This window comes from Haematobia irritans, chromosome 3, assembly GCF_050003625.1.
Source record: "Haematobia irritans isolate KBUSLIRL chromosome 3, ASM5000362v1, whole genome shotgun sequence".
Lineage (NCBI taxonomy): Eukaryota > Metazoa > Arthropoda > Insecta > Diptera > Muscidae > Haematobia > Haematobia irritans.
The window spans coordinates 115598574-115615485 of NC_134399.1; the positions used below are offsets into that span (position 1 = coordinate 115598574).

The 16912-nt window shown below is 35.1% G+C and overlaps 1 protein-coding gene across 1 annotated transcript in view; it reads right to left on the minus strand.

The window, feature by feature from the left end:
* LOC142229710 (niacin transporter NiaP) overlaps positions 1-16912 on the minus strand; it is a 257106-nt gene that overhangs the window by 97687 nt on the left and 142507 nt on the right. The window lies entirely within an intron of this gene.

The following is a 16912-nucleotide window of genomic DNA, read 5'->3' on the forward strand; positions in this document are numbered from 1 at the left end:
AAAATGATGCCTATCGGTCCATGTTTTGGTATAGCCCCCATATGGACCGAATTCCCGATTTTACTTCTTGGGCTTCTAAAATTCGTAGTTTTTATCAAATTTGCCTGAAATTGGGAATCTGAAATTTACTTTCCGATTTGCCTGAAAATTGAAATCTAGAGGTATTCTAGGACCATAAAGAGGTGTGCCGAAAATGGTGAGTATCGGTCCATGTTTAGATACAGTCCCCATATAGACCGATCTCCCGATTGTACTTTCCGATTTGCCTCAAATTTGAAATCTAGAGGTATTCTAGGACCATAAAGAGGTGTGCCGAAAATGGTGAGTATCGGTCCATGTTCACCAATGTGTTATCACAATGGACTGAATAGTCTAAGCGAGCCTGATACATCGGGCTGTCACCTAACCTAACCTAACCTATCGGTCCATGTTTCGATGCAGTCCCCATATAGACCTATCTCCCGATTTTACTTCTTGGGTCTCTAGAAACTGAATTTACTATCCGATTTGTCTGAAATTGAAAACCTAGAGGTATTTTATGGCCACAAAAAGGTGTGTCAAAAATGGGGTGTATCGGTCCACGTTTGGGTATAGCCCCCATATAGACGGATCTCCCGATTTTACTTCTTGGGCGTCTAGAAACTGTATTTACTATCCCATTTGCCTGAAATTGAAAATATAGAGGTATTTTGAGACCACAAATAGGTGTGTCGCAAATGGGGTGTATAGGTCGATATTTTGGTGTAGTCCCCATATAGACCTTCTCCTGACTTTACGTCTTGGGCTTCTAAAATCCATAGTTTTTATCAAATTTGCCTGAAATTGGAACTCTAGAGGTATTTTAGGACCATCAAAAGGTGTACAGAAAATGGAGCTTATTGGTCCATATTTTGGGAATAGCCCCCATATAGACTGATCTCTCGACTATACCTTTTGGGCTTTTAGAACTCGTAGTTTTTATCCAATTTGCCTGAAATTGGAAATCTAGAGGTATTTTAGGACCATCAAAAAGTGTACCGAAAATGGTGCCAATCGGTCAATGGTTTGATATAGCCCCCATATGGACCGATTTCCCGATTTTACTTCTTGGGCTTCTAAAATTCGTAGTTTTTACTCAATTTGTCTGAAATTGGAATTCTAGAGGTATTTGAGAACCATTAAGAGGTGTGTCGAAAATGGTGAGTATTGGTCCATGTTTTGGTATATCCCCCGTATAGACCGATCTCCCGATTTTACTTCTTGGGCTTGTAGAAACCGTAGTTTTTTATCCAATTTACCTGAAATTAGAAATCTAAAGGTATTTTATAACCGTAAAGAGGTTTGCCGAAAATGGTGATTAACGGTCCATGTTTTGGTATAGCCCCCATATAAGCCGATCTCCCGATGTTACTTCTTGAGCTTCTAGATACCGTAGTTTTTATCCAATTTACCTGAAATTGGAAATCTAGAGGTATTTTATAACCGTTAAGAGGTTTGCCGAAAATGGTGATTAATGGTCCATGTTTTGGTATAGCCCCCAAATAGACCGATCTCCCGATTTTACTTCTTGGGCATCTAGAATACGTAGTTTTTATCCAATTTGCCTGAAATTGGAAATTTAGAGGTATTTTAGAATCATAAACAGGTTTGCCAAAAATGGTGAGTATCAGTCCATGTTTTCATATAACCCCCATATAGACCGATCTCCCGATTTTACTCCTTCTAGATACCGTAGTTTTATCCAATTTGCCGGAAATTGAAAATCTGGAGTTTTTTCGGACTATAAATAGGTGTGCTGAATATATTGTGTGTCGGTACAGATTTTGATCTAGCCTCCTTATAAACCGGTCCTCCGACTTGGGGTCTAGACTCTAGAACTACCCGATACGACTAAGAATTTTCTAAAGAAACTATTATATTTGACTCATTGTGGTGGGTATTTAAGATTCGGCTCGGCTGAACTTACTGCTGTATATACTTGGTTTTTAATATAATTACAAAACAAGTAAGGAAAGTCTAAAGTCGGGCGGGGCCGACTATATTATACCCTGCACCACTTAGTAGATCTAAATTTTCCATACCATATCACATCCGTCAAATGTGTTGGGGGCTATATATAAAGGTTTGTCCCAAAAACATACATTTAAATATCACTCGATTTGGACAGAAACTGGACAGAATTTGATAAACTTCTACAAAATCTATAGACTCAAAATTTAAGTCGGCTAATTCACTAGGGTGGAACACAATGTTACTAAAATATATGGGAAACATTTAAATCTGAAGCAATTTTAAGAAAACTTCGCAAAAGTTTATTTATGATTTATCGCTCGATATATATGTATTAGAAGTTTAGGAAAATTAGAGTCATTTTTACAACTTTTCGACTAAGCAGTGGCGATTTTACAAGGAAAATGTTGGTATTTTGACCATTTTTGTAGAAATAAGAAAAACATATATATGGGAGCTATATCTAAATCTGAACCGATTTCAACCAAATTCGGCACGCATAGCAACAATGCTAATTCTACTCCCTGTGTAAAATTTCAACTAAATCGGAGTTAAAAATTGGCCTCTGTGGTCATATGAGTGTAAATCGGCCGAAAGCTATATATTGGAGCTATATCTAAGTCTGAACCGATTTCAACCAAATTTGGCACGCATAGCTACAATGCTAATTCTACTCTCTGTACAAAATTTCAACTAAATCGGAGCAAAAAATTGGCCTCTGTGGTCATATGAGGTAAATCGGCCGAAAGCTATATATTAGAGCTATATCTAAATCTGAACCGATTTCAACCAAATTTGGCACGCAAAGCTACAATGCTAATTCTACTCCCTGTGCAAAATTTCAACCAAATTGGGGTAAAACTCTAGCTTCTGGGACCGTATTAGTCCATATCGGGCGAAAGATATATATGGGAGCTATATCTAAATCTGAACCGATTTCAATAAAATTTGGCACACTTGACTATAGTGCTAATTGTTCTTCTTGTGCAAAATTTTAAGCAAATTAGGGTAAAACTCTGGCTTCTGGGGCCATATAAGTCCATATCGGGTGAAATATATATATGGGAGCTATATCTAAATCTGAACCGATTTCTTCCAAAATCAATAGGGATCTATTCTGAGCCAAAACACATACTTGTGCCAAATTTGAAGTCGATTGGACTAAAACTGCGACCTAGACTTTGATTACAAAAATGTGTTCACGGACAGACGGACATCGCTATATCAACTCAAGAGCCCACCCTGAGCATTTTTGCCAAAGACACCATGTGTCTATCTCGTCTCCTTCTGGGTGTTGCAAACATATGCACTAACTTATAATACCCTGTTCCACAGTGTGGCGCAGGGTATAAAAACTCCCGTAATGCCAGAAAAAAAATCTAAAATAAATATGGTAAAGACCTAATTTGTGTTAAAATCTTTTCGCGCTTTGTCATTTCATAACCTCAAATCTCGTGAGATTGATATAACATGAAATATGACATGTCCACGTAGTATTCTATGGTCTAATTTCATATGAGCCCTCATCCAGGTCCTAGTTCAATTTCATTTTTTTTTTTTTTTTGGGTCATAGTTTGTTAGTTTGGGCTTAAGGGTTTTCACACCTCATGTTTGTGCTCAAAAGACCTACATACATAGAAAAAGACTAAGCCATACTGTCTGTACATGCCCTCGAAATGGGAACAACTGAACTGTTTTGCACTTTTTGTCCAAAAACAACAACATGTAGAAAAACTTCATCGGTCTCACAATTCACATAAATAAATTTAAGTTTTAAAAAAAAATTATAACTTTGTCATTGTATTGGCTTGTCTAGGCTATTCTAGTTTTTTTCGCTCTTCTTCTGTTTCTTGTTTTTTTTTCGCTTCGTTTTATTTAATACCCAAAAGTTCACTTTCATTTAATGTGCACCACAAAAATAATCAAAACAACAAAAACCTTAACATCAGCAGCAACAGCAACAACAACAAAAATAAACCACGAGGCAAAAATGTCAGGCCCAACGAAAGGAGTATTCAGGACGAACACGTAATACAAATACGCTCACAAAGGCATATAAAACATTGAGAGCGAGAGAGAGTGAGACACAGGGGCCATAGTGAATGTGCAGAAAGCACAGAGGAGTACAAACGAACTAGCAAATGCAAACAGTCATAAGCACACACACACATATACACTCACATGCATAACTACGTTCATTTCGTTATGGGCCAAATAAAAATGAAAGCATTACAACAACATACAGCGTATAGTAGAAGCAGTAGTATCACTATTGCTACTGCTACGACTTCCATTACAACAACATAAAGCTATAAACCAATCTAGTGATATAAACAAGAGAGTACAAACATACTCACTAGTGCATGTATGATCAGCACCACACACACATACACATACTTATAGAAATGAATACATTCCCAGTGCGGGAAATTGTAAAGGCCCTAGAAACAAAGATCAATCTATTAGATTTGGGTGAAGTCTGTTAGGGTTATACTTTTGCCTCGATCACAGGGAAGGGATTTACCCAAGAACCGCTAGAGGGCTAGTCTCTGGTGTATGTGAGACAGTTCAAATTCTGGTCAAAACGTATGAAAGGAACCAATCACTTTAACATGGGTTTGTCATTGATGGGATAAATTTACATTTTAAGAAACGATTTGGACTCATTCTAAAGGGTAGGATCAATCCATCGACAGATCCCTATTAACCAGTCTTGGACAATCTCTTAACAATCTGGGTCATTTTGACCATCCAAATCGCATCAGAAAGAAAACACCTTTGGAATGTATTGAATAATGGATTATTGTAATTATTCTCTTTAAGTAATGTGTAGATTAAAGGGCTGCATCAAACAACTGATACCTCTAGTCTTTCTCAGTTATAGTCCAACAAAAAAAATGGAAGTTTTTTCAAAGGCACTTCCAAAAATGTCCTCCCAAAGATGTTCTTTTCTATACCCTTCATCACTACTGTGGTACAGGGTATAATGAGTTTGTGAATTTGTATATAACGCCAAGAAGAAAAAATCTGAGACCCATCGTTTAGTATACCGATAGTTTTAGTATTAAATTCTGAGTCGGCTTAGCGATGTCCGTCTGTCTGTCCGTCCGTCCGTCTGTCTCTCTGTATATGTAATTTTGTGCGCAAAGTACAGCGCGTAGTTTAAATCCGATTGTCCTCAAATTTGGCACAGAGTTCTACAAAGACAATCGCTATTGATTTTGAACAAGTATATAACAGGTTGGCTGAAAAGTCCCCGGTCTAACAAAGAAAAACACATTTTTTTTGTCAAAATTCGTTTTTATTATCCAACATAGTTCCCTTCAAGAGCGATACAACGATTATAACGACTTCCAATTTTTTGATACCATTTTTGTAGTACTCCTTCCTCAAAATAGGCCTCAGTTTCGGCGATCACCTCTTCATTGCAGCCAAATTTTTTCCCTGCGAGCATTCTTTTGAGGTCTGAGAACAAGAAAAAGTCGCTGGGGCCAGATCTGGAGAATACGGTGGGTGGGGAAGCATTTCGAAGCCCAATTCATGAATTTTTGCCATCGTTCTCAATGACTTGTGGCACGGTGCGTTGTCTTGGTGGAACAACACTTTTTTCTTCTTCATATGGGGCCGTTTTGCCGCGATTTCGACCATCAAACGCTCCAATAACGCCATATAATAGTCACTGTTGATGGTTTTTCCCTTCTCAAGATAATCGATAAAAATTATTCCATGCGCATCCCAAAAAACAGAGGCCATTACTTTGCCAGCGGACTTTTGAGTCTTTCCACGCTTCGGAGACGGTTGGACTCAGGAGTGTAGTGATGGAGCCATGTTTCATTCATTGTCACATATCGACGAAAAAACTCGGGTGTATTACGAGTTAACAGCTGCAAACACCGCTCAGAATCATCAACACATTGTTGTTTTTGGTCAAATGGGAGCTCGCGCGGCACCCATTTTGTACAGAGCTTCCGCATATCCAAATATTGACGAATAATATGACCAACACGTTCCTTTGATATCTTTAAGACCTCTGCTATCTCGATCAACTTCATTTTACGGCCATTCAAAATCATTTTGTGGATTTTTTTGATGTTTTCGTCGGTAACCACCTCTTTCGGGCGTCCACTGCGATCACCGTCCTCCGTGCTCATTTCACCACCCTTGAATTTTGCATACCAATCAATTATTGTTGATTTCCCTGTTGATTTTCCAGAGTCCGGAAACTCATTATCAAGCCAAGTTTTTGCTTCCACCGTATTTTTCCCCTTCAGAAAACAGTATTTTATCAAAACACGAAATTCCTTTTTTTTCATTTTTTCACAATAACAAAAGTTGGTTCACAAAAGACGCTCTATCTCACAAACTAATTGACTTACAGACGTCAAATTTTGACACGAATCATTTGAAGGTTGGTGCTATCTAAAAATAACATGCATTTAATACTAGCGACGCCATCTATGTGTCAGACCGGGGACTTATAAGCCAACCCGCTACGGCCGTAAGTTCGGCCAAGCCGAATCGTATGTACCCTCCACCATGGATTGCGTAGAAACTTATTCTAAAGATTATGATTGTGGTAACGCTTACCGATGGCCAGGTAACGAACCAGGTCCTAACACCATCTACTAAATTGTAAGTCAGTCCATTTGTGGTATATATTAGGCAAAACAAGTATATAGGGCCGTAAGTTCGGCCAGGCCGAAGCTTATGTACCCTCCACCATGGATTGCGTAGAAACTTCTACTGAAGACTGTCATCCACAATCGAATTACTTGGGTTGCGGTAACACTTGCCGATGGCAAGGTATCTTAAAACTTCCTAACATCGTCTTCTAAATTACAAGGTAGCCCATACGTAGTATATATTAAACTAAAAAAGGCCGATTAAATACGTATATAATTAAGTTTAAAGTTTCTATAGAAATAAAATGTTGACAAAATAAAATTTTGACAACATTTTCTATAGAAATAAAATTTGGAAAAAAATTTCAATAGAAATAAAATTTTGACAAAATTTTCTATAGAAATAAAATTTTTACAAAATTTTCTATAGAAATACAATTTTGACAAAATTTTCTATAGAAATAACATATTGACAATGTTTGCCATAAAAATAAAATTTTGGTAGATTATATTTGGCTCGAGTGGCAACCATGAAAATGAACCGATATGGACCAATTTTTGTGTGATTGGGGATCGGCTATATATAACTATAGACCGATATGGACCAATTTTGGCATGGATATTAGCGGCCTTATACTAACACCACGTTGCAAATTTCAACCGGATCGGATGAATTTTGTTCCTCCAAGAGGCTCCGGAGATCAAATCTGGGGAACGGTTTATATGCGGGCTATATATAATTATGGACCGATATGGACCAAATCTTGCGTGTTTGTTAGAGACGACATTCTAACACCATGTTCCAAATTTCAACCGGATCGGATGAATTTTGCTCCTCCAAGAGGCTCCGCAGGACAAATCTGGGAATCGATTTATATGAGGGCTATATATAATTATGGGCCGATATGGACCAAATTTTGCATGGTCATTAGAGAACATATACCAACACCATGTACCAAATTTCAGCCGGATCGGATGAAATTTTCGTTTCTTAGAGGCTCCGCAAGCCAAATCGGGGGACCGGTTTATATGGGGGCTATATGTAATTATGGGCCGATATGGACCAATTTTTGCATGGTTGTTAGAAACCAAATACTAACACCATGTACCAAATTTCAGCCGGATCGGATGAAATTTGCTTCTCTTAGAGCAATCGCAAGCCAAATTTGGGTGTCCGTTTATATGGGGGCTATACGTAAAAGTGCACCGATATGGCCCATTTGCAATACCATCCGACCTACATCAATAACAACTACTTGTGCCAAGTTTCAAGTCGATGGCTTGTTTCGTTCGGAAGTTAGCGTGATTTCAACAGACGGACGGACGGACATGCTTAGATCGACTCAAAATTTCACCACGACCCAGAATATATATACTTTATGGGGTCTTAGAGCAATATTTCGGTGTATTACAAACGGAATGACAAAGTTAATCTACCCCCATCCTATGGTGGAGTGTATAAAAAAGGAATAAATAGGGAAGTCTACAAATAATTACGAACCCATATGAACTTTTGCGCGGTAATTAGAGAGCCAGAATTTACATATGGGGATCGTTTTATATGGGGGCTATATACAATTATGAACCGATATGGACCAATTTTTATGTGATTGGGTATCGGTTTATCTGAGGGCTATATATAATTATAAATCGATAATGACCAAGTTTGGCATGGTTGTTAGCGGCTACATACTAACACCACGTACAAAATTTCAACCGGATCGGATGAAGTTTGCTCCTCCAAGAGGCTCCGGAGGCCAAATGTGGGGATAGCGGTTTATATAGGCTATATTTAATTATGATCCGATATGGACTAATTTTTACATGGTTGTTAGTGTCCATATACTTACACAAAATTTCAAAGGAATCGTATGAAATTTACTCCTCCAAAACCAAATCTGGGGATCGGTTTATATGGGGGCTATATATATTTATGGGCCGATATGGATCAATTTTTGCATGGTTGTTAGAGACCATATACTAACACAATGTACCAAATTTCATCTGGATCGGATGAAGTTTGCTCCTCCAAGAGGCTCAGGAGGCCAAATGTGGGGATCGGTATATATGGGGGCTATATATAATTATGAACCGATATGGACCAATTTTTGCATGGTTGTTAGAGACCATATACTAACACCACGTACCAAATTTCAAACGGATCGGATGAAATTTGCTCCTCTAAAAACTTTTTGGTGTTCGGTCGAAGCAGGAATCGAACCCACGACCTTGTGTATGCAAGGCGGGCATGCTAACCATTGCACCACGGTGGCTCCCGGACATGATTGAAGTATTTATCAACGTATTTTCTTAAAATTTCACACATCCAAAAGTTTTGGTGCTCTCGGAAAATATGCAAACTATCAGCTCAATCGATTCAGATATAGCTCCCATATATATATTTCGTCCGATTTGCACTTATATGTCCTCAAAAGCCATAGTTTTGCCCTGATTTGCTTCAAATTTTGCACAAGAAGTACGTTTGATTGTATCGTTAAGTGTGCCAAATTTAATTAAAATCGGTTCAGTTTTAGATATAGCTCACATATATATCCACGGAGGCCAAAGTTATACTCCGATTTACGTGAAATTTTGCAGATATAGTAGAATTATTATACTCACTATGCATGTATAATTTGCTCAAAATCGGTTCAGATTTAGATATAGCTCCCATATATATGTACGCCGGAGTTGGAGAAATGTGGTACAATGTTTCATAGTTTAGACCCATTTTCAATGGTATTTTCCTCCAATTGACTCAATAGTTTCCACAGAGAATATATTTAATATGCTATTTATGTGTGTCTAGTTAGATCTAATTTAGTACAAATATAGATAAAGTCTCCATATATTTGTTCTTCCGGTTTATGCAAATATGACAAAAATACCCACATTTTATTCAAAATTCTGTGATGATTTTCCCATATCGTAGTCATATCCTACACACTGTAATGCCCGACTTTCAACAGAACGGTTGAGTTTTAAGGCTCTGACTAGGGGAAATATCGCCCGACTTGGCCAAATAATATATATCACAACCCACAATTGACAACATATCTTGGCGAGGTCTAATCAATATCCTTGTAAAATCGCTAGTACACTGAAAAAAATATTTACGTGATATTAAAGTTTACGCAATCTAAATTTTAGGATGCGAAATTTACAAAGTATTAAGGACACATTTCTTTAAGATAATGAAATTTTAAATAAAATAAAGTTTATAATATTTGCTTCAAACCTTTATTTCATTAAATTTAGGACACAAGTTTTTAAATTTGCGCCCTTCTGTTAAAGTCGTATGGCTTTGAACTAAGGCTAATTTTCCTTAAAGTAAAGAAACTTATTTTTTAAATAAATTGTCCTTAAATTAACTGAAATTTTGAAACTTTAGATTTAAGATAAAAACGCTTCAAAAATAGGCTAAGACTTATTTTGAGGATTTAGTGTCTTTGGTTAAAAGTTTTTTTTTTTGGACTTAAGAAAACATTTTTTACTTGAAAGTATCCGTTATAATTTGGATATTTAAATTTACATTTGTTTGTACGTGAGTACCTTCGTTAATAAACCGCGAAAAGAGAATGAAAATTTGATAAATGAGATCTGTATCCTAATTTTAATTTTATTGGTCCTATATTTAAAGCCAGCTAGGTCGCTACAAAATTTCTTTATTTTAAAGAAGCCGCATTTTTGGATCGGAATCAATACCAAAATCCAAAATCCGCCCAATAAATCATAAATGCTCTCTTACAATTGCATTAAAATTGATCTAGCTTCATATATCCAATATTTTTATACCCCCCATGGTGATGGGGGTATAATAAGTTTGCCATTCCGTTTGTAACACATCGAAATATCGATTTCCTAGAGTCTTTATCAGGGAGAAATTCTAAGACGATATAACCATGTCCGTCTGTCTGTCTGGGTGGCTGTCTGTTGTAATCACGCTACAGCCTTAAATAATGAAGCAATCGTGCTGAAATTTTGCACAAACTCGAATTTTGTCTGCAGGCAGGTTAAGTTCGAAGATGATCTATATCGGTCCAGGTTTCGATATAGTCCCCATATAAACCGTCATCCCATTTTGAGGTCTTGGGCTTATAGAAACAGTTATTTTTATCCAATTTACCAGAAATTGGAAATCTAGTGGTATTGTAGCACCTCAAATACGTGTGTCGAAGATGACGTGTATTGGTCCATGTTGTGGTATATCCCCACACGCTCACAAAAAATCGCTTCTGTAACATATACTCCCAAACATATTTTGCTTCAAGCATATACATTTTTGGGTATTGCCCAAACATTTATATGTTTGATCTCTACCAATATATAATATATTTGAAAGCATATTGGTCTAAACAATATATGTTTGGGTAGTCTAAGTTCCAATCATTTTGTATTTTTGCATCCAAATTCAATAATGTTGTCTTCCAAAAAACAATATGTTATTATGTGAACATATAATATGTTTGGAAGCATTTTGCACCCAAAATATTATATGCTTAAAAAAAATTCTCCCAAACAATATTGTGCTCAAAATTTTATTTATTTATTTATATATTTACAATCATAATGAATTATGAAAATAAACAGGTAATATAGGTGCTAACAACATAGGTTTTCGACCTGAATGCTCAAAATTTTGTTTCTGCCCAATTGTATATTCCCCCACATCTTTCTCACTTCCACGAGATTTTTTAGTTCTTAGCACCTTTTTCTGTAATACAAACTTTGTAGAAGAAATTATTCAATTGTATGATTTTATTTTATTTTAATTTTACCTTTTGCCGGACGGGGATTCGAACAGCGGACCACATAGTTTGTAAGGATCAAAGAAGTAGCTGATCAATTGCCCAAGGAAAAATAAAATGTTAATTTTGTAATAACAAGCAACAACCACCAACTTAATTCAATATCGCTCCCTGTTAAATAGCGCTCCAAGCTACTAAACACATATATGTTTATAGGCTATTTCTAAATTAATATATGTTTGCATCCAAGCATATTATATTTACAAACATTTTATGTCCCAAACATAATATGTTTTAACATATTAACATATATGCCCCAAACATGTTATGCTAGTTTATGAACATTATATGCTTGCACTCAAAAATATTGTGTTTAAAAATTTGTGTTCCAAACATATAATGTTTATAGCCAAACATATGAAAAACAGTCTTTTTCAACCGTGTAGATCTAAATTATCGATACCATATCACATCCGTCAAATGTGTTGGGTGCTATACATAAAGATTTGTCCTAAATACATACATTTAAATATCACTCGATTTAGACAGAATTTGATAGACTTGTACAAAATCTATAGACTCAAAATTTAAGTTGGCTAATGCACTAGGGTGGAACACAAATTTAGTAAAAAAAATATAGGAAACATTTAAATCTGAAGCAATTTTAAGGAAACTTCGCAAAAGTTTATTTATGATTTATCGCTCGATATATATGTATTATAAGTTTAGGAAAATTAGAGTCATTTTTACAACTTTTCGACTAAGCAGTGGCGATTTAATAAGGAAAATGTTGGTATTTTGACCATTTTTGTCGAAATCAGAAAAACATATACATGGGAGCTATATCTAGCTCTGAACCGATTTCAATCAAATTTGGCACACATGACTATATTACTAATTGTACTCCCAGTGCAAAATTTCAACCAAATTGGGCCAAAACTCTGGCTTCTGGGGCCATATAAGTCCATATCGGACGAAAAATATATATGGAAGCTATATCTAAATCTAAACCGATTTCAATCAAATTTGGCACACATGACTATACTACCAATTGTACTCCTTGTGCAAAATTTCAAGCTAATCGGTATAAAACTCTGGCTTCTGGGTCCATATAAGTGCATATCGGCCGAAAAATATATATGGGAGCTAGCTATAATCTGAATCGATTTCAACGAAATTTGGCACGCATAGCTACAATGCTAAATCTACTCCCTGTGCAAAATTTCAACAAAATGGGGCCAAAACTCAGGCTAGTCCATATCGGGCGAAAGATATATATGGGAGCTATATCTAAATCTGAATCGATTTCAATCAAATTTTGCACACTTGACTATACGACTAAGTGTTATGTTTGTACAAAATTTCAAGCAAATCGGTATAAAACTCTGGCTGCTGGGTCCATATTAGTCCATATCGGGCGAAAGATATATATGGGAGCTATATCTAAATCTGAACCGATTTCTTCAAAAATCAATAGGGTTCTATTCTGACCCAAATTAGGAACATGTGCCAAATTTGAAGGCGATTGGAATTAAATTGCGACCTAGACGACTTTGATCACAAAAATGTGTTCACAGACAGACGGACGGACGGACAGACGGACATGGTTATATCGACTCAGGGACCCACCCTGAGCATTATTGCCAAAGACACCATGTGTCTATCTCGTCTCCTTCTGGGTGTTACAAACATATGCACTAACTTATAATACCCTGTTCCACAGTGTGGCGCAGGGTAAAAAAAAATTTCGGAGAGTAGTTACTTATACTCTGTGTATAGACTTTCAATTCCAATCAGCGTTGCCGTTTTGGTCGGATCGGACCAAAATTGGTCCACAAGATTTCTAATTTTTAAATTTAGTCCGATGGTCAGACCAAACAGAATTTGGTCCATTTTGGTCCATTTTCATAAATTTGGTTTCTATCACATATTAAATAGTAGATGGTGCACCGCAAAGAATTTTGTCGGGAGGCCAAATATTTCACATGCTTAAAATACGAATACGAATTTTGCTTAGAATAGAAGACGTATTTCTCTGAAAAAAAGTTTTTCCTTGTCTAAAAGTCTCTAAACTTTTCAATTAAGTCTGTTTGTCCTTATAGCTAAGTGATTCGACATAAAAATGTGTATCCTAACATGAATGCAAATTTCGTTTTAATGAAGTCAAAATGGATTTAATATTTCTGAAAAAATCTTCAAAATTAATAAAATATTTCAACACATTGTTTTAAAGTCATTATACCCTAAACCACATAGTGGTTAGGGTATAATAAGTTTGATCTGTCAAAAAATGTGCCTACAAGAAAAAATCATCGAAAATCATCGAAATCGGTTCAGATTTAGCTATAGCTCCCATATATGTACCGCCCGAAAAATGTATGTAATGTATAAAATAAAACTCAATTGAACAAATAATACAATGTTTGTACTATAATTTTCTCGAAGAGGAGCGGAGCGGAGCAGAGCGATTTTTTTTTTTCTCGGAGCGGAGCGAGGAGCGGAGCGGTTTTTTTTTCTCCGGAGCGGGAGCGGAGCGGAGCGAAAAAAATGGACCGCTCCGGATCCCTGCTTACAAGAGATGTAAATGATTCCTCTAAAATTCAAAATGATTCTTATAAATCCAGAATCTGATCTATTCCTCATAGGTAAAATCTTTACATTTATCTTCGGGAAGTGGACTGGTTGAACTGATCTGCTTGGGAAAATATCTATCATCAAACCCCACTAAAATTTTCAAAGGAATCTACACTGACAAAAATATTGTCGTGAGGTCAAAGATTTCATGTCTTTAAAATACGAATGCAAATTTTGCTTAGCATAGAAGACGCATTTCTCTAGTATAAAGTTTTTTTTCCTTGACCAAATGTCAATAAACTTTTCAATGAAGTCGTATTGTCCTTCTAATTAAGTGATTTGATTTAAAAATGGATATCATAACATGAAAGAAAAAATGTTTGGGCTAAGGTCAACTTGACTTTAATAATTTAGAAAAAATCTTTAAATTTAATGAAATTGTCTTTAAATTTGTTGTCTTTTTGCATCTTGACTACAAAGCAAAAAATCGTTCAAATATAGGACATGTTTTTCAACACTTTATTTTAAAGACGTTTTGTACTTGAAACACAGCATAATTTCTACTAGAAGTCGAGACTTAATTTGGAAAATAAAGTCGTCGTTAACTTGTTTTTAAAGGCCTTTGATAGCATATGAAGAAAAAAAAGGTGAAAAAGCGAAAAATTAAAATTTGCTTCCTAGAAACAAGTACAGAAAACCCGATTTTAAAAGAAAATTGTGTCTTAAAAGTATCCTTACTTGTATTATCCACTTCTTTGGCTCGGAATCAATACCAAATTTTTTAAAGTAAAGACAAAATCTTTGGAACCGGGTATGCTTTTTTTTCAGTGTATAATAAATATTTGATTCATGGTGGTGGGTGTTTAAGATTCGGCCCGGCCGAACTTACTGCTGTATATACTTGTTTATAGTTCATTTTTTCATTTCGAGAAAGATGCATTTCGTTATTGGTAATTAAAAATCCAAAAATGTCGGAAAATTTTCGTTAATTTAATCAATTTCAAAATTTGGAATACAATTTAGGTAAATTTTCGCACGAGATAGTCCATTTTTCCCATAATGAATTTCAAAATTTGGAATACAATTTAATTCAATTTTCGCACTAGATAGTTCATTTTTCCCATAATGTAGTTTACTTATTTTTTCTCATAAGCGTAGGAAGGCCTCTGGGGAGGGGGCTCCCCCAGAATTTGAAACTCTATTTATGATTTTCCATTTTTCAATAAATGTCAATAGTTTTTTTTAATTTTTATAACAATTAAACAAGTATATACAATCGCACAAAGTTCCGCTAAAGACTTTCATGAAATATCGAATTATTTGGGTTGTGGTAGCAGTTGCCGATGGCAATGTTTGAATTCAGATATTTATGAAATAAAGCTGTGGTTGACCTTTTGATTCATTTAGTTTAGTCAATTTAATTAAAAAAATAGTAATTGATATTAAAACTATTCTTTCATAAATTAATATCTTAATAATGCTGCGAAAAAGCGTCGCCAAAAAAGTAGTGAAAATGTTCTTTTTGGGTCTAGAAGTGGTGCAAAATTGGCGGAGAAGCAATGAATGTAATATGAGCTTGTCATAGGACAAATGTCCACCGTTTCAACAGCCGTTGCAATGAATTTGCATCACTTCTTAAGGTGAGATCCGAATTCAGTGTTTTGAATGTGAATTTAAAAATTTTGTGATATTTTCCCAAATAAATAATTTTTTTTATTGTTTTTATGATTTTTAATGCATTCTAACGCTTGTTTGAAACGTTTTTCTTCGAATAATTTCCAAAATTATCGATTTTTCTATAATGGATTTAGCAGTTTTATGGCAAAATTTGAATAATTTGTACCAATTTATTTATTCTTACTCTTTTTTTAACTATTTGAAAAAAAAGAAAACAAAAAATTACACATTAAAATATGAAAAAAAAAAATTAAGTAAAAAAACTTCCTGGGTAGTTAAAATAATTCAGGACATTTTTGGAAGTGCTTTTAAAGTTGTGCCTTTAGAACAACTCACAATTTTTTTGCTGGGAAAAGTGTGGAACTACTTTTAGTTGCTTTATTATAAATTAATTGTCGAGTTATTTTGATGTCTAATTTTTTATTCAATTTTATGAAATTAAACATTAATTGAACCTATAAGTTCAGTCTATAAATCTTAAGCTAGGGGGGCTATAGCCCCCCTAGGAAAATTGTCTAGCTACGCTAATGTTTTTTCTGTGTAGGCCAAGAATTTTTTTAGGATTTTTTTCCTTACGTTTAGGACACGAATTTTTTCAAATTACTTATGTCTTTGAAGTAAGGTGAATTTTTCTTAAATAATCTTTTCAATAATAGAAATTAGTATCTTGAAATTAAAGATAAAAAAGCTAGAAATAGCCTTTTGTTTTTGTTTTGTTTGTTTGTTTGTTGTTTTTTTACTAAGAAAATAGTTTTTAATCTGAAATTTATTTCTACATGAATAAATTTATTAATATATCGCAAAAAGAGAATAAAAATGTAACTATTCAAATCTGTATCCTAATTTTAATTTTATATAGCCTAGATTTTTAGCTATACTGCTCTCTAAAAAATGAATTTTTATAATGAAGCAGCATCTTTGGCTTGGAATCAATTCGAAAATGTTTAAGGGGTGATCAAAATCTTTGAAATCAAGTAAGTTCTTTCGAATGCACAAACGGATATTCCCTACTTTACAATAAATTCTATAGGGACCGCAATGTCAACTCTTTATGCGACAAATTCGATTTCTTTTATCAACAAAGGCCTTCCATGACATCAGCAGTTGGTTTCTCTTTGACTTAATCAAAAACATGTAAAGAGACAGATACAAAGCTACATAGAATATAGTGCATCCATACAGAAATACACACACAGACACATTCGAGTATATCCGCCATAAAATATCCAACAGAATATGCATACATATATGTATGTGATTCCTTAGTTTTTGGTCATAAGGGGAGGGAGGGATTGTGTGTTT